Raw genomic sequence first — 26,397 nt, 5'->3', positions numbered from 1 at the left:
ATAAACCCCCCCCCCACTCTGCATTGTTCTATTACCTCTTTTCCCAACTAGAATATATATATAGAATATAGGATATATAAATATTTCCATCTTTCTCACATTGCTACTTCATATATTTCACCATAAATTCTTCCCATTTTCTCCACTTCTTAGAGAATAACCCCATCTTGTCTTCTTGCATGTAATACAATTTCTCCATCCTACATATCTGATTCGTTCTATCCACCCAATCCTCTATCTTCGGCACCTCTGGTCTATGCCAGAACTTAGGTATCAGACCCTTCGCCGCATTCAGATAGCACCATATACCCGTGTCCTTGTATTTATTTACTGATAGCTCTGTACTGTGTAGTAGACACACTTCTGGGTCCAGCCCTATCTTTATCCCAGAGATATTCTCAATTAGTTGGACGATTATCTCCCAGAAACCTTGGATCTTCGGGCACTCCTCTACCCACTGATTATGACCCAGGCAGAGAGCAGATCATTCTCTAATGATGGACAACAACGTGATGAACGCTGAGAGCGAGGCTTGGTTAATTAAAGACAATACAGCTTCCCTTCTGGAGTGGATGGAAAGGTGTAATATTAACCTTGTACGGGTTAATGGTCAGCGGAAATATGGGACCTCCCTGCAAACTGGGTTGAAGAAGCTCCTCAACTTGGGACAGGATTATTTCTCAACAATCTCCCTTAATAAATCTATGAAGATAAATGAATTCAACTTTTTCAGACTGTTGGAATATTGTATGAATTTTGTCTTATGATGGACAGATTATACAAGTGAAAGCAAACACCTGAAAGACAGCATGTGTAATGTACTTTGTGTATTGAGGGTTGGAGGTGCCGGACTGCCTGGCTAAGGCTCCCTGGCTTGCCTGGGTGCTTGGCTGTTAATTAGATCATTGTTAGCTTTTAGCTATACTGTTTACTGTTTGCATTGTTTAGGATAATGTGATCGAGCTCTTACCTAATCAGTGTGGGATGCTTATCTCAATGTGCAATATTTGTTTTATTGTTCATGTGGGGACTGCCCCATTTCTAAAGTGCATACAAACCTGTATTTCTGTTCAATAAAGTAGTTCCAGTTGAACCAGAGCTAGTGTCATCTAGTCCTTGGGTGCACTGCCCAAATTTACCACAACATGACCGCTGGCCATGTAAACTTGCAGCTGGAAGGTCAGGGGGCAGTAAAACTATGGCTTAACCAGCTGTTTTTTCTTCCCTGGTCTTAAAAACTGACCAAAATTGACTTTAGAGGTTGTATTTACACTCTGCACGATTGATCGGAACTGTGCCTGAGCGCAATTGTCTTCCTGCCTAAGTCCTCCGCTGGTCTGCCTCACATTGTGCTTGAAGGGAAGTGTTCCTGGCCATGCTTACATCATCGCCAACCAGACAAGTGATCTTTGCTTCCATGCTCAGTGATCTATGGAGATTTCTATGGTCAGGCAAGGCTTGATCTCACAATGAAGTGAACCATAGCAGGCTCCAAGTGAACAGTTCCCTAGACCACTTTGTCCAAGTGGTCCCAGGCACCTGGTCATGGTTCCGAAAGCTCACATGACACCAATTAACCCGACTTGGGACGGGGGGGGGGGGTAACCGTTCCCGGGCAAAGTTCAAACACCTAATTTAAGTATACCCTAAGTTGTAATCTAAAAGGTCATTGAGGATAAATTATTTCACAGTACAAGCAGCTCCGTAGGTCAATGAGGGCTTGCTTTGAAGCTTTTGTTAGGAATATTTTAACACTTTCATGTCCATAATCAGGGCACAGGCATTCTGAGTCCTGATGAAGAGCTACTGACAATCGTGAGAACTCTATAGTCCCTGAAATGTGTCGAATTGTTATAATTGATTTCTGAACAAATATTTGTTGAATTTCAAAACCATTGGTATGGTGCTCCTGGTTTCTTGCGTCTCCTAGATTCCATCCAAAGTGCCTGTAGGGCTCATATGGGCCTAGGAGCTGCCTAAACAGAGCCAGTATACTCTTCAATGCAAGATTCTACTCGGCTTGTCAAGGCCAGAAGAAGCGTTTGATCCAGTGGATCTGTCAGGAACTAAAACACCCGCTGGTGTCACCATGGTCTCCAAACGTGAATGGTACAGTTCCAGTGTCCACCAACCGTTGTCTCTAGGCAGTCAGCACCAGGGGTGGACTGACAACTCATGGGGCCTCCGGGCAATAGGGGATCATGGGGCCCCTGTGTCCTTGCCCAAACTCAAAAAAGCCTATGAAAAAGGTACCAGGGGCATCTCATGGTGCCCCCTACTGACCCCGAGGACTCGGGCAGTGCCCGAGTTTCCAAATGGTCAGTCCGCCCCTAGTCCGGCCCCCTCAAAGTCTGAAGGACAGTAAACTGGCCCTTTGTTCATAAAGTTTGGAGACCCCTGACCTAGAGGAAGGAGGAGCAGAAATGTTGATGGGGGACTTTCAAAAAAAAGAGGTGAGGGACTGCTCTGTGCAATATCGTTGCACAGAGCAGGTAAGTATAACATCTTTTTTAATTTCAATTATTTAAAAATTATTTTTATTATCACTTTACCTCTTGCCAGCTGTGTAACCCGGTGATTCTGCCAGTAACACACTTCCTGTCCTAGGGTGACAACTATCGCTCATGGTTATTTTATGGAGGAGCGTTGTCACCACAGGACAGGAAGTGGGTTAGGATTGCAGAACATCTCTTCTTCACCTCATCTCACAATCACAACCTCTGTAGGTCACAGAAAATGGGGTCCCTGTGTCCTTGCCCAAACTCAAAAAAGCCTATGAAAAAGGTACCAGGGGCATCTCATGGGGCCCCCTAATGACCCCGGGCCCTCGGGCAGTGCCTCAGTTTCCAAATGGTCAGTCCGCCCCTGGTCAGCACCTGATGCTGGCTGCTGAGAGGGTATTTAGCCCTGTCTTAGGAGTTGCACAGTACCTAAATATGTTTACCTGTGTGTCTGTGTATTCTGGTTCTGTTACTTCCTTAACCCGCCATCTGTTCTGGCCCTGTTCCTAACCAGTCTAGCTTTCTATTACTTTGTACTCCCATTTGGCTCTGCTCTACCTGATTCCCCTTCTCCTCTGTTTGTACATAGGTAGTTAGTTTTCTACTTTTCATACGTGTTCCCTGGGTTATGTAAATGTTGCTCTTGTTATGTTTCATGTCACTTGATTCTTGTGATTGTAATTAATTGTATTTACTTACAGTAGGCTTGAGACCGGTTTCCTCTGTAGAGCTTCCTGGTGGCCTGACAGTCTCCTACCCTCATTTATCCACTTTTTGACAGATCCACTTTAAATTGGACATCAGATATAATTTTATGTATTTTTTATATATTACATTTATTCCATTATATACATAGAGTGCATTGAAAAAGTTTTCATACCCCTTGAAATTTTCCACATGTTGTCATGTTACAACCAAAAATGTAAGTGTATTTTATTGGGATTTTATGTGATAGACCAACACAAAGTGACACATAATTGTGAAGTGGAAGGAGAATGATAAATGGTTTTCAACATTTTTTACAAATAAATATGTGAAAAGTGTGGCAGCATTTGTATTCAGCCCCCCAGAGTCAGTACTTTGTAGGACCACATTTTGCTGCAATTCCACTCCAAGTCTTTTTGGAGAAGTCTCTCCCAGCTTTCCACATCTAGAGAGGGACATTTCTGCCCATTCTTCTTTGCAGAATCGCTCAAGCTCTGTCAGATTGGATGGAGCGCGTCTGGGAACAGCAATTTTCAAGTATTGCCACAGATTCTCAATTGGATTTCGGTCTGGACTGTGACTGGGCCATTCTAACACATGAATATGCTTTGATCTGAACCATTCCATTGTAGCTCTGGCTGGATGTTTCGGGTCGTTGTCCTGCTGGAAGGGGAACCTCCGGCCCGGTCTCAAATCTTTTGCAGACTCTAACAGGTTTTCTTCTAAGATTTATTTGGCTCCATCCATCTTCCCATCAATTCTGACCAGCTTCCCTGTCCCTGCTGAAGAAAAGCATCCCCACAATATGATGCTGCCACCACCATGTTTCACAGTGGGGATGGTGTGTTCAGGGTGATGTGCAGTGTTAGTTTCCCCCCACACATAGTGTTTTGCATTTATGACAAAAAGTTAAATTTTGGTCTCATCTAACCAGAGCATCTTCTTCCACGTTTTCTGTGTCCCCCACATGGCTTCTCACAAACTGCAAATGGGACTTCTTATGGCTTTCTTCCAACAATGGCTTTCTTCTTGTCACTCTTCCATAAAGGCCAGATTTGTGGAGTGCACAACTAATAGTTGTCCTGAGGACAGATTCTCCCACCTGAGCTGTGGATCTCTGCAGCTCCTCCAGAGTTCCCATGAGCCTCTTGGCTGCTTCTCTGATGAATGCTCTCCTTGCCCAGCCTGTCAGTTTAGGTGGACGGCCATGTCTTGGTAGGTTGGCAGTTGTGCCATACTCTTTCCATTGTCAGATGTTGGATTGAACAGTGCTCTGTGAGATGGTCAAAGCTTGGGAGATTTTTTTATAACCTAACCCAGCTTTAAACTTTTCCACAACTTTATCCCTGACCTGTCTGGTGTGTTCCTTGGCCTTCATACTGCTGTTTGTTCACTAATGTTCTCTAACAAACCTCTGAGGGCTTCACAGAACAGCTGTATTTATACTGAGATTACATGACACACAGGTGGACTCTATTTACTAATTAGGTGATTTCTGAAGGCAATTGGTTCCACTAGATTTTAGTTAGGGGTATCAGAGTAAAGGGAGCAGAATACAAATGCATGCCGCACTTTTCACATATTTATTTGTAAAATATTTTAAAAACCATTTATCATTCTCCTTCCACTTCACAATTATGTGCCACTTTGTGTTGGTCTATCACATAAAATCCCAATAAAATACATTTACGTTTTTGGTTGTAACATGACAAAATGTGGAAAATTTCAAGGGGTATGAATACTTTTTCAAAGCACTGTTTGTGTGTATATACATATATATATATATATATGTGTGTATATATATATATATATATATATATCAGATACAGGGGCAGACTGACCATTCGGAAACTCGGGCACTGTCCGAGGGTCCGGGGTCAGTAGGGGGCCCCATGAGATGCCCCTGGTACCTTTCGCAGGCTTTTTTGGGTGTGGTTTGAGTGTGGGCGAGGACACAGGGGCCCCATGATCCCCTATTGCTTGGGGGCCCCATGAGTTGTCAGTCCGCCCCTGATCAGATATATTTTTCATGTAAAGTAGATGAAAACTAAATATTAATTATGGCCTCTTTTACACTTGGAGAGCGGTAAAATTTTGTGGTTGAGACGCATTTTTACTAACATCCCCCCCTTTTTGTTGCTAAGACAGCAGCCAGGGGTGTAAACATGTCGTGACCACAATGCTCTGCTTCACATCTGGGGCAGGAATTATACCCCTGTCACACTCGGCGGGTGGTACCGCCCACTGAGTGTGACCCATTCAAGTAAATGGGACCATGTTGCAACCGTCCCACCATCACGCACAAGCTGCGCAGTTGTGGCATGGTTGTCTAGTATTTGGCGTGTTAAAAAAGCCGCCTTCTTATTGCCTGTCAATTGCTGTCTGAAGAGTGATCCAAATGCGGTAAAAACTGTAAACGAGTCCCTAAGTGTTAAACTTTCAGGTATTTATTATCTCTTACATCACAGTACTCCCCTTGACATAACCTTCATCTGCTTTTCTCTCCACCTTCTTAGTTCGGGCTTTATCCAGAATCACCTTCTACTTCCTGCACTAGGATGGACTCAGAGATGGCAAAATCATGTAAGTCCTGGCACCTGTGTTCACAAATATCTGACACAGATCAGCCCCTGCTGCAGCCTCTTACCTTGTGCCTTGCTACAAAGTTATAAATTTGAAGTCTGATCACTGGGGGAGAGGGGACTGAGGAAATGCTTCCTCCTGCCTGCAGCAAACCGATTACATCATCTCAGCCTAGGGAAAGTAAATGGACTGGAATTCAAGGATGGCTTTTAATGGCGAAGCTTTTAACAAAAAAACCACACCGTTGCTGTACGTTGTAATACGTTGTATGTCTGGAATTTACATACAGACTTGTAAAGTTACAGAAAGGTCCACTTTAAGCAGTTGTATGCAGGGCAAAGCCCCGAGCAGGTATTTCATATAATTCATTACTATTATACAGGATTTATATAGCGCCACCAGTTGGCGCGGCGCTTTACAAAACGAAGGTAGACTTTAGTTACTATCAAGGGTGGACTGATAACTCATGGGGCCCCCGGGCAATAGGGGATCATGGGGCCCCTGTGTCCTTGCCAAAACTCAAAAAAGCCTATGAAAAAGGTACCAGGGGCATCTCATGGGGCCCCCTACTGACCCCGGGCCATCGGGCAGTGCCCGAGTTTCCAAATGGTCAGTCCGCCCCTGGTTACTATACAATTTGGTACAAGAGGAATCAGAGGGCCCGGCTCGTTAGAGCTTACAATCTAAGATGGAAACAGGCTAATAAACCTTTTTTCTTTAAAAAAAATAAACAGTTTTCAACACTTAACTAAGTCCCAGGAGTCTTGATTATTTTCTCCTCTTGTTTCTGCTTTTCTAAAGTGCATCCGGGCGGATCCTGCAGAAATGTTTCCCTCTCTTCTTTCATGTCATCGGAGCTATAATGCCAATTGTACGTCTCATAAGTTCAATTTAATGAACCCTCTGGGCCTTCCTCCCCTCCCCTGAATAAAAGTTTGTACAGCAATGCAGAGAGACGGACGTGTCGCCAGCTGAGTTAAAGCGGATCTCAATAATAAAAGGGCACAAAGGGCATTTACCCAAGGCCAGCTAGAAGAGGGAATGAAGCCTGGATTGTGATGGGGTAAGGAAGTTGTACACTCCAGGAAGAGTTCTAGCAACTAAATATAGATAATAGCCTTGATCTAATTAAGAAAGATAAAACATAGGAGCGTATATATATAAAAAACAAATTTTCAGAGCTATTCTTCTCGTGAAAGGGGGCAAAATCGAATGACTATATTCTCTCCAGGTCGAATGGCACTCATTCATACAGTATAGCATGAATCAGGAAAATACTGCTTTATGGCCACTAGATGGCACTGATTATAGGAAATAAAGTGATTGAAAAGGCACAGTTTTCATTTTTTTTTAAATAAAAAACATGTTATACTTACCTGCTCTGTGTAATGGTTTTGTACAGAGCAGCCTCAAACGTCTTCTTCGTGGGTCCCTCTCTCCTGGTCCTTCCCTCTGGCATAGTGTCCCCATAGCAAGCTGCTTGTTATGGGGCAGGGGTGGACTGACCATTTGGAAACTCAGGCACTGCCCGAGGGCCCGGGGTAAGTGGGGGCCCCATGATATGCCCTGGTACCTTTTTCATAGGCTTAGGCAAGGACACAGGGGCCCCATGATCCCCTATTGCCCGGGGGCCCCATGAGTTGTCAGTCCGCCCCTGTTATGGGGGCACTCGTGCATGCTTGCTCTTGAGCCAGCTCTGTGTGTATATAAGACGCACAGAGCACAGTTTGGCCCCGCCCCCTGCTCCCTCCTCACTGGCTTTGATTGACAGCAACTGTGTCTACGCCAATGAGGAGAGGGAGAGCCTCTGCCCTCATGCACATCGTTGGATGGAAATCGAATTCAGGAAAGTATTAATGAGGGAGATTAATAGCATTAAGCCTGGAAAGAAAATAGCCTAATAACATTTCATTTTTCCCCCAAATGCACAGAACAAATACACTTGTTGTTTTACAAAACAAATATCTCTGTATTTTTTTTTTGTTATATCTGTACACCCTATAGCACAGGTGACAAACTGGGGGCCCTCCAGCTGTTGCTAAACTACAAGTCCCATGAGGCATTGCAAGATTGACAGTTGCAAGCAGGGGCAGACTGACCATTTGGAAACTCGGTACTGCCCGAGGGCCCCGGGTCAGTAGGGGGCCCCATAAGTTGCCCCTGGTACCTTTTTCATAGGCTTTTTTGAGTTTGTTCAAGGAGACAGGGGCCCCATGATCCCCTATTGCCCGGGGGCCCCATGAGTTGTCAGTCCACCCTTGGTTTCAAGCATGACTCCCAAAGGCAGAGGCATGATGGGACTTGTAGTTCTGCAACAGCTGTTGGGCAATCAGTTTGACACCCCTGCCCTTTAGTGTCAAAGTGTATCCAAAGCCAAAACTTTTTTTTTTGTAGTGCCATAGATTGGTCAGGGGCGTATTTACCACATTTGCCTAGGGCAGCATTTTTCAGGGGGGGGCAGCACCGGTCCCTGGAAGAAGAGACAGAAGAAGGGACGCACGTGGCGTGGAGACCATGTGGGAACCGCGAGAGGCTGCGGACTGGTTGACGGTGTATGTAGAGCCGGACTCTCATTCCCGGGAATATCCGGAGCTGTGAAAGTGAGTTTCTTCTCTCTCTTGCCAAGGGGTTGGGCATCTGGTGTATGGGGGGGGGGGCGATGGTAGTGGAAGGCTTTCTTGGGCAGGGGGGGGCAGGAGTGTTGTTGGTTAATGTCAGTCTCTCTCCAGGGGTGGGGGGGGGTTGGTCGGTGTCAAACTCTCTCTGCGGGGGAGGCCGCCAATGTTTGTGTTGCCTAGGGCAGCACAGAACCTAACTACGCCACTGAGAGTGGTGAAGGTTAGAACCGCTGTCAGGTTTTTATTGTTTACATTTTTAAAAAGCTGCAATGACACCATACCAATGTTGTTATTATTATTATACAGGATTTATATATTATTATACAGGATTTATATAGCGCCAACAGTTTGCTCAGCACTTTACAATATGTTCAATGTTAGCTGCAGCATAACCAATTCCCTCCCAGTTACAATGTTCCGGACAACACCTTGACATTCCTCACCGGGATTTTTTGTGGCATTGATACACTAATGGCTTCTTTCTGGCAACTCTACCATGCAGCTTCATTTTTGTTCAAGTATCATTGTACTGTACTCCTTAAAAAAAACACACCATCTTTTCCCAGAGCAGCCTATATTTCTCCTGAGGTTACCTTTGGGTTTTTCTTTGTATCCTGAACAATTTTTGTGGCTGCAATCTTTGTTGGTCTATCTGACCTTGTCTTGGTATCAAGAGATCCCCGAACTTTCCACTTTTTAATAAATGATTGAACAGTACTAACTGGCATATTCAGTGCTTTGGATATCTTTTTTTATCCTTTTTCATCTTTATAAAGTTCCATTACCTTGTTACGCAGGTCTTTTGACAGTTCTTTTCTGCTCCCCGTGGCTCAGTATCTAGCCTAGTGCATCTACATAAGAGCTAGCAAACTCATTGACTATTTATACACTGACACTAATTACAATTTAAAGAGCCACAGATGTGGGAAATTAACCTTTAATTGCCATTCTAACCCGTGTGTGTCACCTTGTGTGTCTGTACCAAGGCCAAACATTCCAGGGGAGGGAAACTTCTGATCCGGGCCATTTGGGCGATTTCTGTTATCATTATGATTTAAAAAGAGCCAAACAACTATGTGATAATAAATAGCTTCATATGATCACTATCCTTACATAAAAGAGTTTTTTGGCACGAGCAGTCATATTTTCAATATCAATGCCAAAATTTCACAATTTCTGCCAGGGTATGAAAATGTATGTATGTATATATATATATATATATATAACTGCCGATCTCCTCCACTTTTCCTACCACTCCATCCCCCACAGCTTTTCCTCCCGTACCACTATCCCCTCCCTCCTAAATTGTAAGCTCCAAGGAGCAGGGCCCTAGAACCCCTCGTGTATCGCATTGTATTGTTATTGTACTGTCTCATGTATTGTCTCCCATTGTAATGTACAGCACTGAGCGAACTGTTGGCGCTATATAAATACTGTATAATAATAATATATATATAATATACAGTATATATATATATATATATACAGTTGTGGCCAAAATTATTCAACCCCCACTGAAATTGAGTGTTTTGGCCAGTTTGACATTGCTTTTGATCATTCAGTCATCTTGCTTACATTTACATTAAAGAGGCACTTGTAGGTCAGACAAATATAACATAACAGTTATAATGAAATAACCACAAATGTCTTTTCTGTGCTCACAGCATTATCAGTTTTATTCAACCCCCAAGTGACATTCAATCTTAGTACTTAGTACAGCATCCTTTTACAGTTATAACAGCTTTTAAACGTGAAGCATAGCTTGACACAAGTGTCTTGCAGCGATCTACGGGTATCTTCGCCCATTCTTCATGGGCAAAGGCCTCCAGTTCAGTCACATTCTTAGGCTTGCGCACTGCAACTGCTTTCTTTAAGTCCCACCAGAGGTTCTCAATCGGATTTAAGTCTGGTGACTGCGATGGCCACTCCAAAATGTTCCAGCCTTTCCTCTGCAACCATGCTCTAGTGGACTTGGAGGTATGCTTGGGATCATTGTCCTGTTGAAAGGTCCAACGTCTCCCAAGCCTCAGGTGTGTGACGGACTGCATCACGTTTCCATCCAATATCTCCTGGTACTGAAGAGAATTCATGGTACCTTGCACACGCTGAAGCTTCCCTGTACCTGCAGAAGCAAAACAGCCCCAAAGCATGATTGACCCTCCACCATGCTTCACAGTAGGCAAGGTGTTCTTTTCATCATAGGCCTTGTTCTTCCTCCTCCAAACATAGCGTTGATCCATGGGCCCAAACAGTTCTAATTTTGTTTCATCAGTCCACAGAACACTATCCCACAACTTTTGTGGTTTGTCCACATGGCTTTTGGCATACTGCAGTCGACTCTTCTTATTCTTTGGAGACAGCAAGGGGGTACGCCTGGGAGTTCTGGCACGGAGGCCTTCATTACGCAGTGTGCGTCTTATTGTCTGGGCTGAAACTTCTGTACCCACATCTGACAAATCTTTTCTCAGTTCCTCAGCAGTCACACGGGGACTTCTCTCCACTCTACGCTTCAGGTAGCGCACAGCAGTCGAAGTCAGCATCTTCTTTCTGCCACGACCAGGTAGCGTTTCAACAGTGCCCTTTGCCTTGAATTTGCGAATGATGCTTCCTAAGGTGTCTCTTGGTATGTTTAACATCTTTGCAATCTTCTTATAGCCATTGCCCTTCCTGTGAAGAGAAATCACCTCTTCTCTTGTCTTCCTGGACCATTCTCTTGCCTTCACCATGTTTGTAACCACACCAGTAAATGTCTAGAAGGAGCTGAGTATCACAGTCATTTTAAAGCTGCCTAATTGGTGCTTATTATGCTTGATTGCTGCTCGGTGACATCCACAGGTGTTTTCAATACCTGATGGAAAGCACCTGTATGAACCTCTGTTCTTCAGAGTGGTAGTCTTTAAGGGGTTGAATAATTGTGGCAATGAAGAAACCACATAAGAACCATTTACTACTGTATTACATAAACAATTGATGTCATTTTAGTTGCATTTGGGTAGTTACAACGTCCTTGTAGGATTTGATTCTGAATACAATTCCAAATGTACACTATAGTCCCTAAACCCCTTTACAGCATTGGGGGTTGAATAATTTTGGACACAACTGTATATATATATATACAGTATATAACTCACCGGCCACTTTATTATGTACACCTGCTCAATTGCTTTGTAACACAAATTGTTAAAACCCATTCCATGAAGCTCTCTACGCACTGTTGTTGGGCTCATCTGAAGGCCACACTGAGTTTGGAGGTCTTTAGCTATTGACTCTGCAGACAGTTGGCGACTCCTGCGCTCTGTGCGCTTCAGCATGCGCTGACCCCGCTCTGTCATGTGACGTGGCCTACCACTTGGTGGCTGAGTGGCTGTTGTTCCCAGTTGCTTCCACTTTGTTATAATCCCACTAACAGTTGAGCGTGGAATATTTAGTAGCCAGGAAATGTCACGGATGGACTTATTGCACAGGTGACCACCTATCACGGCACCACGCTTGGAGTCACAGAGCTTCTAAGAGCAGGGGTGGACTGACCATTCGAACATTCGGGCACTGCCCGAGGGCCCAAGGTCAGTAGGGGGCCCCATGAGATGCCCCTGGTACCTTTCATTAGCTTTTTCATAGGCTTTTTTGGGTATGAGCGAGGACACGGGGGCCCCATGATCCCCTATTGCCCGGGGGGCCCATGAGTTGTCAGTCTGCCGGAGAGCGACCCATTCTTTCACAAATACTTGTAGAAGCAGTCTGCATGCCTAGGTGATAATTTTATACATCTGTGGCCATGGAGGTGATTGGAACATCTGAATCCAATGATTTGTAGGGCGGGCCCAATACTTTTGGCATTATAGTGTGTGTGTGTGTTTGTATATATATATACACTGCTATGATATCTATGTATAGTTCCCATCTTCGGCTGTTTATATGATCCATATTGAAGCAAGTTCGGTTGGTTTGGGTCATAGGAGTAGATGACATAATATCTATTATGAAGGGATTAAACATATCGCTTACTTATAAAATTGATCCTTTGTACAAACACCAGCTAAAGCAGGCTTAAAGTTTCATTAAAGAGCCACTAAAATTATATAAACAACATCTGATTTACATAAAAGAGCTCTAATAACATTCACAAATACACGATGAATGGTTTCAGAAGATATATGTTGGAAATAAAATGAGCAGTTGAGTAGTTGGATGGGATACTATGTAAAACCCGAAGGAATGAATACGTAGCTCTGGAACACTAGGATTGTCCATTTGGTGTTACAGTTCAACCAATCCAATTTAATCCAATAATGTTACAGTCCACCTATCTATTCCAATCCAATCCAACAGTGTTACAGTCCACCAATCCAATCACTTTCATTCCAATCCAGTCCAATAGTGTTGCAGTCCACCAGTCCAATCCAATCAAATTTTGTTACAGTCCACCAAGCCAATCCAATCCAATAGTGTTACAGTCCACCAATCTAATTTATTTCATTCCAATAGTGTTGCAGTCCACCAATACAAAACAATCTAATAGCGTTTCAGTCCACCAATACAATCCAGTCCAATAGTGTTGCAGTCCACCAATACAATACAATCTAATAGCGTTTCAGTCCACCAATACAATCCAGTCCAATAGTGTTGCAGTCCACCAGTCCAATCCAATCAAATTTTGTTACAGTCCACCAAGACAATCCAATCCAATAGTGTTACAGTCCACCAATCTAATTTATTTCATTCCAATAGTGTTGCAGTCCACCAATACAATACAATCTAATAGTGTTGCAGTCCACCAATACAATACAATCTAATAGTGTTTCAGTCCATCAATACAATCCAGTTCAATAGTGTTGCAGCCCACCAGTCCAATCGAATCAAGTTTTGTTACAGTCCACCAAGCCAATCCAATAATGTTACAGTCCACCAATCTAATTTATTTCATTCCAATAGTGTTGCAGTCCACCAATACAATACAATCTAATAGCGTTTCAGTCCACCAATACAATCCAGTCCAATAGTGTTGCAGTCCACCAACAATGCACACCACCCTGAACACACTATCCCCACTGTGAAACATAGTGGTGGCGGCAGCATCATGTTGTGGGGATGATTTTCTTCAGCAGGGACAGGGAATCTGGTCAGAGTTGATGGGGAGATGGATGGAGCCAAATACAGGGCAATCTTAGAAAAAACCTGTTAGAGTCTGCAAAAGAATTGAGACTAGGACGGAGGTTCCCCTTCCAGCAGGACAACGACCCTAAACATCCAGCCAGAGCTACAATGGAATGGTTCATATTAAAGCATATTCATGTGTTAGAAAATCCCAGTCAAAGTCCAGACCTAATTCTAATGGAGAATCTGTGGCCAGACTTGAAAATTGCTGTTCCCAGACGCTCTCCATCCAATCTGACAGAGCTTGAGCGATTCTGCAAAGAAGAATGGGCAGAAATGTCCCTCTCTAGATGTGCAAAGCTGGTAGAGACATTCCCAAAAAGTCTTGGAGTGGAATTGCAGCAAAATGTGGTTCTACAAAGTATTGGGGGCAAATGCTGCCACACTTTTCAGATATTTCTTTGTAAAAAATGTTGAAAACCATTTCTCATTTTCCTTCCACTTCACAAGTATGTGCCACTTTGTGTTGGTCTATCATATAAAATCCCAATAAAATGTATTTATACTTTTGGTTGTAACATGACTAAATGTAGAAAATTTCATGGGGTATGAATACTTTTTCAAGGCTCTGTAGCTCATGGTTTGCCACACCAATCTCAGATCCATTGAGATGATACCTGAAACACACCTGACTTCCTGTTCAGTGGTCCCAGAAATAAAGTCAAATGTTTCTTAGGCTCGATAACATGTGTGTGAAGTAGGACAATTTGTAGTTGTCACTAAAACAGCAATGAAGGGGAAATCTTCCATTGGGAAACTTGTCCTAGTGACATCTAAGAGGGGAAACAAGTGGCCACAGTTGATCTGCTCTTTTTAGCTATTAAAGTGGACCTTTGAAGTCCAAAGTGGACATTACAAGTCTGAATACAATTTTTAAAACCAGTATGTGCCTTTTATAATTAAAAAGCAGTTCTTGAGCTCCAGTCCACAGACTTTGTCCAAGTTGAGATGATGTCATCAGTTTGCTGCAGATTGGAGGAAGTATTATCTCAGTCTCCTCTCTTTCCAGTGGGCAAACAGCGACATTAAAACTTTTTAGCACATCACAAGGTGAGAGGCGGCCCAACTGCTGCCCAATAGGGCTGTTTATAAACAGAAATGGGCATTTAATGATGTTCCCCTGTAGGAAACTGATATGAGGTTTTCTTGAATTGGGTTTACATCTACTTTTTTTACTAGTTTAATCATCAAATGTCTAGAAACGGCCAGAAAATGAAAAAAAAAGAAGGAAAAAATTATTTAAATATTGAGGCTCGATGACCCTCTATCCCTGCTGCCCTAGGCACTGGCCCCCAAGTGCCTGGTATTATACTTGGTTATACTTCTATGTAGAGCCGTTGTGGCCAACTTTTCAGTCCCCAGAGGCCATGAGGATGGACTGCTCTGTTGGCACTTCGCACCATCTCAATCTCTCATGTTTTTCACAAATTGGCAAGCTCTCAGCACTTTTCAGGCTCGGAAGTCATTTCACTTTGGCTCTTTGTAATTGAAATAACAGAGATTAGTTAATAAAATATGATAGGGCTGTGCCCCGGGCGGAATGGTTAATTCACCATCACTACATCTCTAATTATGTTCCAGAGCTCGAGTCGAGTCTTAATTGCAGGCCAATTATATACAGTCTCTTCAAGCGAAGTCTTGGTAAGTGATGTCTGCAATAAAAAGCCTGTGGGGGACATTTCATCTCACTTTCAGGACTTCTATGGGATTCACGTTTTGTGCGGTATTTTAAAGGTGGAAGAAAAGTTTTGGCTGGACTTGGGCTTGGAGGAATTTCTCCCTGGACAGTCGCAGTGAACACAAGGTGGACTTGAAACTTGGGAAAAGGAAAGGCTGATGGAGGGCCAGACCCAAAGTAAAGGGTAACCAAGTCGGTGGCCTCCAGTAATAGGAGGCAGCTGTTTAACATACGGGGCATTCCTAAGGTCCCCTGAGTGGGCCAAAGAAGAAACAAAGGTGGAGAGTGCTAGAAAGTATCACGTACTTGGTGATGGAGGCCAATGGAGAGAGGGCCTCCCTTGCAACTAAGTTCCAGACTCCCCTGGATATGGGTCAGCAGGAATCTGGCCCAAAGTAGCTTAAGTCACCTGCAGGAGAGCTGGTCTGAGGTACACCCAGGAGCACAGCTGATGCACTAGAATGGAGTCTGCACACAGGTGGCACCTGTGAGAGGTATGCAAGCCTTCAGGGAAACAGAGGACCACAGAATAGTCAGTTCAAAGTCAAGGTCAAGTGCAGGTGGAGATTTGAGCAGACGTAGTCAGTAGAGTAGCCAGGGTCACACACAGAGGAACGGGAGAGAATATCCATTAGCCAAGCCAGGGTTAGGTCAGGAGTCAGGCAGAGAAGACAGGTCCAAGAGCAAGCCGGGTCAATAACAGGAAATCACTATAGCAAGGAACACAGGCAATGGTACTGGGGAGCCAGAGATCAACCAGAAACTTGAGGGAGGGATGAGCCTCCTTATAAAGGCCGCCTGGCGCCAAACTGAGCCAATGCGTGTGCAACTATGTGCCAGTGCGCATGCGTGTTCCGGCTTGCGTCCGTGCGCCAATGCGCATGGATCTTCGCCAATGTGCACTTCTGCGGCCATGCAGGGTACTGGCAGGAGTGCCAGGTCTCCTAGAACTTCTGCTGTGGACAGAACCCTAACAGAAAGTTTATAGTAAGTCTTGTATAAGTTTATGAGTCTTTATTATAAAATTTGAAAATATCTCCAACACGTTTCGGGGGCCCACAGCTCATCATGGCTTGTGTACTGGCAGTAGTCGATGAAATACTGGACAGTAAAAACAGCCGAGGATTAGCATGATACCTGCACTGCCTTGTATGCTAATCCTAGACTCCATTACTGTCCAGCATTTCTTTTATGACTGCCAGTACATAAGCCCTGATGAAGGGGGTGTTGGGAACCCGCGAAACGCGTTGGAGGTAATTTCTAATGTTTTTAATCAAAACTTAAAACCTTATATTGGACTTACTGTAAAGTTGGGTCGCTCTCCTATGTTGTGTCATCTTTGAAGCTTACATAGTTGTCTTACTAATTTTCTATATCACCTATGTGTGTTGAGTTGAACACTTTTGGTTGCCACCACTCTGCCAGAAGCCATTCTGATGAGGCAGATCTTCGACAATGTGTTGAAGCTTACCTCCGCCCACACATTCCTGTTGGCCAGTGAGACACCCCATTATAGAGATAGGCCAATAGGAGTGGGTTTCTGATTTTCATGTCGGTAGCTTGTTGGGTCTTTTTTTTCACTTGACCTTGAAAAATGAAAGGTTCACTACTTTGAAGTTTCCCACCATCCCTATTAAAATGCTTGGCGAAAACAATAATAGAATAAAACATTGGAGAAAAAAGTTTATAAAAACGTATCTTACACCCTTCCAGTAACTCTCATGGTTCCTTGACCTCTCTGCGGTCTTCGACACAGTCGGCCACCCCCTCCTCCTCAAAAAACTACACTCCCTCAGCCTCAGAGATTCTGCTCTCTCCTGGCTCTCATCCTACCTGTCACAACGCTCTTTCAGCGTTACCTATAATGTTACCACCTCCCCCTCACTCCCCCTCTCTGTTGGGGTCCCTCAAGGCTCTGTCCTAGGGCTCCTTCTCTTCTCCATCTACACCTCCTCCCTTGGCCAACTCATACACTCTCACGGCTTCAACTACCACCTCTATGCCGACGACACACAAATCTATCTCTCAACCCCCCACCTCACCCCCTCGGTCTCTGCCCGAATCACACACCTACTGAGCGACATATCAGACTGGATGTCGCTCCACTTCCTTAAACTGAGCCTCTCCAAAACCGAGTTTCTTGTCTTCCCCCCCAGCTCGGACACCACCCCCCATTGACTTCTCCATCACATCCAACAACGCCAATATCAAACCCGCCCCGCAGGCCAGAGTACTTGGTGTCATTCTGGACTCCAACCTATCCTTCCAGCCCCAAGTCCAATCTTTAACAAACTCGTGCAGACTCCACCTCCGCAACATCGCCAAAATCCGCACGTTCCTCACCCCAGAAACCACTAAACAGCTCATCCACTCCCTCATCATATCATGACTCAACTACTGCAACTCCCTCCTCACTGGCCTGCCTCACCACTGGCTATCCCCGCTTCAGTCCATCCTGAATACGGCTGCCAGACTCATTCACCTTTCCAACCGCTCCGTTTCCGCCACCCCCCTCCACTGGCTTCTGATTGCGCAACGGATCAAATTCAAAATCCTAACCCTGACGTACAAAGCCGTCCACCACACTGCCCCGAACTACATCACTGACCTAATATCCAAGTACCACCCAACACGCACACTCCGCTCCTCACAAGACCTCCTTCTCTCTAGTTCCCTGGTCTCCTCCTCCCATGCCCGCCTCCAGGACTTCTCCAGGGTGTCACCCATCCTCTGGAACTCCCTGCCCCAACCCATCAGATTATCACCTACTCTCCTCCCCTTTAGGCACACCCTGAAAACCCATCTCTTCAGGGAAGCCTACCCCACCCCCTCCTAACTTGCCGACCTCCTCCACTCTTCCTACCACTCCATCCCCCACAGCTATCTCCTCCTGGGCCACCATCCCCACCCTCCTAGATTGTAAGCTCCAAAGAGCAGGGCCCTCGATCCCCTCATGTTTTGCATTGTATTGTTATTGTTCTGTCACATGTTCTGTCCCCCTTTGTAATGTACAGTGCTGAGCGAACTATTGGCGCTTTATAAATACTGTATAATAATAGTAATAACAGAGCGTTGTCACCTTATAACAGGAAGTATCTGAACAATGGTAGAATCACCAGGTATTCTTTAATTCTGAACTATGGGCTGGTGAGAATATATACTTACGCAGTGCTCCACCCCTCCCCCCACCAAGCTGCATGGGTTAAGTTATTTTTCATCTAGAGGATGATAAATAAGGAATTAATGGCACCCCTTCGCTTTTGCTAAAGAGCGGGTTGAGAACCAGTGCGATTATGCATCAGTTCGTGACCCACATATGTGCGCACCTAGCCTTAGGACTAGTAAGCTGAAGTACTATAGATTTTTGTTCCTGGGTTTAGAATCATTTTAACCACTTCAATACTGAACATTTTTACCCCCTTCCTGCACTTTGAATGACAATTTATCATTTTTTTTTTGCACATAAATAGAGCTTTCTTTTGGAGATATTTAGTCACCGCCTGATTTTTTTTTTTTTTTTTGCTAAATAGCCAAAAAAAGAACAAAAAAATTTAAAAAAAGCGTTTCTTTGTTTCTGTTATAAAATTTTGCAAATAAATCTTTGTTCATAAATTCTATTAATTATAATAATCTTTCTTCATATATTTAAGCCAAGCTGTATTCTGTTACATTTCTTTGGTGAAAATAACCTAAATCAGTGTTTAATATTTAGTCTGCAGGAACGTTTAGAGTCCACAAACTACGGGATATATATCTGAAAATCGATCAGTCCTCATTTCTTGAGGACTGAAAATGCCAGGACAATACAAATAACACCCAAATGACCCCTTTTTGGAATGTAGACAGTCCAAGCTATTTAGTAAGAGGTGTGGCATGCTTTTTTAAGTATTCATTTTTTTGTCAAAATTTTTTGGAAAATGGAGAAAATGTAAAAATGTTTTTTTCACAATTTTTTTTTCCTACATACTGTCACCAGTGCAGTACAGCGTCATCATATAACTGGCATGGGAGTGATTAGGAACACTGACTAGTATGTTAAAAAAAAATTATAATTTTTAAAATATATTAAATTTTTTTTATTATATATATTTTTCTTATTTACATTTATTTATTTATTTTTTTATTTTTTTTAACCACTTGCCTACCGGGCACTTATACCCCCTTCTTTACCAGGCCAATTTTCAGCTTTTAGTGCTGTCGTACTTTGATTGACAATTGCGCGGTCATGCAAGATTGTACCCATATGAAATTTTTATCATTTTTTTCTCACAAACAGAGCTTTCTTTTGGTGGTATTTAATCGCCGCTGGGCGCTTTACTTTTTGTGCTATAAACAAAAAAATTGCAAAAAATTTGAAAAAAAAAAAGTTTCTTTGTTTCTATTATAAAATTTTTCAAACAGGTAATTTTTCTCCTTCACTGATGTGCGTTGATGAGGCAGCACTGATGGGCACTGATAGGCGGCACTGATGGGCACTGATAGGCAGCACTGAAGGGCACTGATAGGCAGCACTGATAGGCAGCACTAATGAGGTGGCACGGATAGGCAGCACTGATAGGCGGCACTAATGAGGTGTCACGGATAGGCGGCACTGATAGGCGACACTGATGATGGGTACTGATAGACAGCTTTGATAGGTGGCACTGACAGGCATCACTGCTGGGCACTGACTGGCGGCACTGCTTGGCACTGACTGGCACAACCGCTGGGCACTGACTGGTGCCACTGACTGGCAGCACTGCTGGGCTGCACTGATGGGCACTGGTGGGTGGCACTGGTGAGTGGGCACAGGTGGGTGGCACTGCTGGGCACAGGTAGGTGGCACTTCTGGGCACAGGTAGGTGGCACTTCTGGGCACACTTGTGTGACACTGCTGGGTGGGCACAGGTGGATGCACTGCTGGGCACAGGTGGGCAGAGTTAGTGGGCGCACTGCTGGGCACAGGTGGGCGGAACTTGTGGGTGGCACTGCTAGGCACCGATCATTAGTGCCCTGATAATCGGTGCCGATCCCCGCTCTAACAACTGCCGGTTCTCGGCGGTACTTTCCTCATGATCTGACAGCGTGAGGAAAGTGCAGCTGAGAACCAGCAATTGCATTTCCCGGTGATCAGCGTGTCATTGGACACGGCTGATCACGTGGTAAAAGGCCGCTGTGATTGGCCTTTTACCACAACACGTGATCAGCTGTGTCCATAGGACACAGCGATCATGGAGATCGCCGGGTGCGCGCCCCCGGGGGCACACAGGAGAGCATGTTCTGGGAGGACGTCATATGACGCCCACCCAGAACTGGCCGGCCGCAGTGCAGCTGTCATTCGGCTATCTGCGGTCGGCAAGTAGTTAACACACCGTGACCAGAGTAATATGTTAACATAGTAACATTGTACTACTCATAGGATTTTCTTTTTTTTTGCACATTATGATTGCGTAAACCAGTGAATTTCACTGGTATAAGCAACCATTCTTACTTAAAGAAATTGTTTCATTCAGTGTTTACTACTGTGCTTAGCTGTGATTGGCCACAGCTAATCACATGGTACAAATGGGCTGTGATTGACCCTATCTGTACCATGTGATCACTGTGACCAATCACAGAGATCAACACAACAGTATACTATGGATGACATGAATGAACACCATCCGTTGTGTACAACTGTTTTGTGATTGGTCAGCGGCTGGTACACTGATTGGTGGACACAGTGGCTGACAGATCTTGCCGCATCACAGCCCGTGGGACGCACGTGAGGTGTGTTCCAGAAGGACGTCATATGACGTCCACCTGGAAAGGAGAATGTCCTGCCCAGCCATTATTTATCTATAGTCCAGGCGGGACGTGGTTAACATGTTAAAGCACATATAAGATTTCAGTGATTGGGTTCACATTTACTTTACCATCTCTGCATGAACTGAGGTTAGTCATTACATGTATAGGTACAATGTCATGGTTTATTTTAGGTTACTCTTCCAGTTTTGCTGGGAGATCTAACTAGGGTGTTACCAGGTACACCTTTTTGGAAGCAAATTATATATTACTAAGGATCAGACTCCCTCAAGAGTTGGTTCTGGCCAGCTCAGTGGATCGCTTAAAAAAAGTCCTGGATTCTTTCTTTGATACACAGAATATAACTGGATCAGGGGCGGACTGACCATTTGGAAACTCGGGCACTGCCCGAGGGCCCGGGGTCAGTAGGGGGCCCCATGAGATGCCCCTGGTACCTTTTTCATAGGCTTTTTTGAGTTTTGGCAAGGACACAGGGGCCCCATGATCCCCTATTGCCCGGGGGCCCCATGAGTTGTCAGTCCCCCCCTGAACTGGATACTAACATTTATAGGTAAAGTTGATCCAGGGAATATCCGGTTGCCTCTCGGGGGATCAGGAAGGAATTTTTTTACCTGCAGGAGCAAATTGGATCATGCTTTGCTGGGTTTTTGTGCCTTCCTCTGGATCAACTGTGGGTGTAGGATTATAACTTTTTTTTTTAATGGTTGAACTGGATGGACTTTTGTCTTTTTTCAGCCAGACTAACTATGTAACTATGAATACCTTAACCACTTCCTGTCCGGCCCATATATATAAAGTGCAGGGGCAGGTGGCCGTTTATAAACGTCCTCCCCGCCCCCTGTTTGTGCACGCTCCCTGGGAGCGCGCAGCACCGCGATCTGGTGCCCGCTGTGTCCTCCGGACACAGCAGAACACTGATCGGCGTAAGGGACCTCTGTGCTAGGTCCCGATCATGTGATCACTGATTGGCCAATCAGTGATCACATGAAGAGTAATAAGCAAGATGTCACTTCTGACATCATTGCTTACTACTAGTGAAATCTGTGAATGATCACAGAGGTCGCATGGTACAAGGCTATTCACAACAGCCTTGTACCATGTGACAAGCTGTGACCAATCACAGCTCACACAGTATTTCTCAATGGCTGCAAGAGAGAAGGAGAAATGATTGCTTTTACAGCGTTTATGGGTGTAAAAGCAGGCAGTGTAAAAAAAAAAAATCTTCATTACCCCCCACAAGTAGTACAGTGTCACTATGGTGACACTGTACTGCTAGGGTGACAGTATGTAAAAAAAAAAACATAAATAATAATATAAAAAAATAAAATAAAAATGTAAAAAATTGTTTTGAAAAATTATAATTTTTGGTTATAAACTAATTTGGGTTATTTTGTTTTACTAAAAAGATAACTGAATAAATTTTGGCCAAGATTTATGAAGAAAGATTATTTATTTGCAATGTTTTATAAGAAAAATACTTTTTTCACAATTTTTGAACATTTTCATTTATATAGAAAAAAAAATAAAAATCCCAGTGGTGAATAAATACCACCAAAATAAAGTTTTATCTGTCTCAAAAAAATGCTTAAAAATTCATCTCCTAGATTGTAAGCTCCGAGGAGCAGGGCCCTCCTATCCCTCTTGTATTCTTATTATTATACAGGATTTATATTATATTATTATTATTATACAGGATTTATATATTATTATTATACAGGATTTATATATATTATTATACAGGATTTATATATTATTATTATACAGGATTTATATATTATTATTATTATTATTATACAGGATTTATATTATATTATTATTTTTATACAGGATTTATGGCGCCAACAGTTTGCTCAGCACTTTACATTATAACGGAGACAATACAGCAAAAATACAGTTCAATACAAGAGGGATAGGAGGGCCTGATCCTGGGAGCTTACAGTCTAGGAGATTGAACTGTATTGTTGCTGTATTGTCTCCCGTTATAATGTAAAGCGCTGAGCAAACTGTTGGCGCCATAAATCCTGTATAATAATAATAATAATATAATATAAATCCTGTATAATAATAATAATAATATATAAATCCTGTATAATAATAATAATATATAAATCCTGAATAATAATAATAATATCTAAATCCTGTATAATAATAATAATAATATATAAATCCTGTATAATAATAATATTACAAGAGGGATAGGAGGGCCCTGCTCTTCAGAGCTTACAATCTAGGAGATTGAACTGTATTGTTGCTGTATTGTCTCCCTTTATATTGTAAAGCGCTGAGCAAACTGTTGGCGCTATATAAATCCTGTATAATAATAATAATAATATAATATAAATCCGGTATAATAATAATAATATATAAATCCCGTATAATAATAATAATATATAAATCCTGTATAATAATAATATATAAATCCTGTATAATAATAATAATATATAAATCCTGTATAATAATAATAATAATATATAAATCCTGTATAATAATAATAATAATACAAGAGGGATAGGAGGGTCCTGCTCTTTCGAGCTTACAATCTAGGAGATTGAACTATATTGTTGCTGTATTGTCTCCCGTTATATTGTAAAGCGCTGAGCAAACTGTTGGTGCTATATAAATCATGTATAATAATATATAAATCCTGCATAATAATAATAATAATAATAATATGGGTACAGTGTTGCATGACCGCGCAATTGTCATTTAAAGTGTGACAACGCTGAAAGCTGAAAATTGGCCTGGACAGGAAGGGGGTAAAAGTGTCTGGACTTGAAGTGGTTAATTTTCTAGCCAAAAAAAAAAAGATAATTTTTACATGTAGGAGAAAAATACCAGAATTGGCCTGGGCTGGAAGTTGTTAAGCAGCTGCATCAGCAGGATTTTTTTTTTTTTTGCAAAAAAAGGTTTCATAAATATGCATAAAAGCTGACTGTTATAAGCACTGCCGCAAGCGTTATATGTTTTTTTCCTAACCCCCTCCAACAGCGACCTTTGCCGGACAGCTTGGCCTGTTACAAGAAGTATAGGAATAATGGATCTCACTGACAAGATCAATAGGTAATAAAACAAAACCAGCTGTGTTAGTGCCACCGACAGACTGCAACCTCTATGTAAATGTTAATGTTTGCCTATAGTTATGCTTTAAGCAGTATCTGTAAAGTCAGAATTGAATGCAGTGTGAAATTTAATGCGGCAACACGAGGCACTTAAATATTGGCTCGAGTCATCTCTGCAATGTTCAGTTATTAACTGGTTCCCCCAGTCTAGCAGGTACCATTCCCAAGGTGTGCATTGTACTGCCCTATGTGTCCGTGTGCTGAGGCCAAGCAGGATCTACCTGTGTTGTCACCATGGGACAAGGGCGTCTTTTTGGGGGCTGGAGTGGATCAGTCGCTCTCCTGTGGTTGCTGATATGGAAGCCAACCTCAGCCAAACCCTAGATATAAATAGAGTGACGGGGAGGGGAAGGGGACCCGCTGTGTCACCCGTCCCATATAACTCTCTGCCTGACACTGAAGACGTGAGAGCTCTCAAAACAACCTCAACAAATACAAAAACTTCAACGTTTCATCGCATTCGGTTTATTGGACGCTGAATCCAACGCACAAGGCGTCTGATGATTCATAAGTTGCAGTAACACACAGGGGCGGACTGACAACTCACGGGGCCCCCGGGCAATAGGGGATCATGGGGCCCCTGTGTCCTTGCCCAAACTCAAAAAAGCCTATAAAAAAGGTACCAGGGGCATCTCATGGGGCCCCCTACTGACCCCGGGCCCTCGGGCAGTGCCCGAGTTTCCAACTGGTCAGTCCGACCCTGGGAACACATATTCCTTCATTACCTGTTCACCGGTGTGGAAAAAAATGAAAAATGAAACTTTACCATGCTAAAACTGAAGCCCAATTAAATGTTTTGTTGAACCCCTTCGCCAGAGACGTTTTTGTGTTTTTTTTTGCACAAAAAAAAGTTTTGTTTAAAGAAGAAAAAGAAAGTTTGTTTAAAAAATTATTTTAGGCCTGAAGATTGTATAAAACTCCAAAAACACTAAGTTATCTGAAAGCAGAGACCCTAGTGAATAAAATAGTGGTAGTTCCATGTTACTGATAAAACAGTAGTAATTATAATGATTAAAAAAAAATAAAAAATTAGTGCTAGTTCCACGTTACTGATAAAACAGTAGTAATTATAATGATTAAAAAAAAAAATTAGTGGTAGTTCCATGTTACTGATAAAATAGTGGTAATTATAATGATTATAAAAAATAAAAAAAATAGTGGTAGTTCCTTGTTACTGATAAAATAATGGTAATTCAAAAAATAGTGGTAGTTCCACATTACTGATAAAATAGTGGTAATTATAATGATTAAAAAAAAAAATTTGTGGTAATTCCTCGTTACTGATAAAATAGTGGTAGTTATAATAATTTTTTTTAAAAAGAAAATTAGTGGGAGTTCCATGTTACTGATAAAATAGTGGAAATTACAATGATTAAAAATAATAAAATAGTGGCAGTTCCACGTTACTAATAAAATAGTGGAAATTACAATGATTAAAAATAATAAAATAGTGGCAGTTCCACGTTACTGATAAAATAGTGGAAATTACAATGATTAAAAAAAATTTAAATAGTGGTAGTTCCAGGTTACTGATAAAATAGTGGTAATTCTAATGATTAAAAAGAAAAAAATAGTGGTAATTCCAAGTTACTGATACAATAGTGGTAATTTCAATGATTAAAAAGAAAAAAATAGTGGTAATTCCACATTACTGATAAAATAGTGGTAGTTCCAATTTTTTATGTTACACAATATTATCACAAAGGTAAAAAATAAGCTAAAAGTAAATTTTAGGGCACAAAAATGCAATAAATTACCAAATTTTTTTGCATAATATAAAAAAGTAAATAGATACCCATGTCAAACCTTACATTTGTGTGCTCCCGTGAAATAGCATTAGACTTCAGTGCCCTGTATTTTTCATAGGTTATAAGCCTCTACAGGTCATCAGTTTAGCATTACGCAGTTGTGCATTTACATTTATACGGGCGTATACGTGGGAGGGGCCTCAAAGATTTTTTTTTGGGGGGGGATTTTATCCATTGGGCAATGGGAAGCCAGTGGAGGGATTGGCAGAGAGGGATGGAGGACACTGAGTGGCGACCAGTGGAGGGATTGGCAGAGAGGGGTGGAGGACACTGAGTGGAAGCCAGTGGAGGGATTGGTAGAGAGGGGTGGAGGACACTGAATGGAGGCCAGTGGAGGGATTGGCAGAGAGGGGTGGAGGACGCTGAATGGAGGCCAGTGGAGGGATTGGCAGAGAAGGGTGGAGGACACTGAGTGGAGGCCAGTGGAGGGATTGGCAGAGAGGGGTG

General features: G+C 42.8%; 1 protein-coding gene across 2 annotated transcripts in view; it reads right to left on the bottom strand.

The window, feature by feature from the left end:
- KBTBD12 (kelch repeat and BTB domain containing 12) overlaps positions 1 to 24,458 on the bottom strand; it is a 142,488-nt gene extending 118,030 nt beyond the window's left edge. For both annotated transcript variants that reach the window (XM_089682456.1, XM_089682457.1), the window contains exon 1: positions 24,364 to 24,458. The gene's annotated coding sequence lies outside the window, so the exon portion shown is untranslated. The remainder of the gene's footprint in view (positions 1 to 24,363) is intronic.
- Between the last annotated feature and the right edge of the window lie 1,939 nt (positions 24,459 to 26,397).

This window comes from Staurois parvus, unplaced genomic scaffold (genome assembly GCF_062004578.1).
Source record: "Staurois parvus isolate SC_StPar_1 unplaced genomic scaffold, SC_StPar_1.0 ptg000290l, whole genome shotgun sequence".
NCBI classification, from domain to species: Eukaryota; Metazoa; Chordata; class Amphibia; order Anura; family Ranidae; genus Staurois; species Staurois parvus.
The sequence above is the reverse complement of the archived record's forward strand: the minus strand, read 5'-3'. Positions and strand labels throughout refer to the sequence as shown.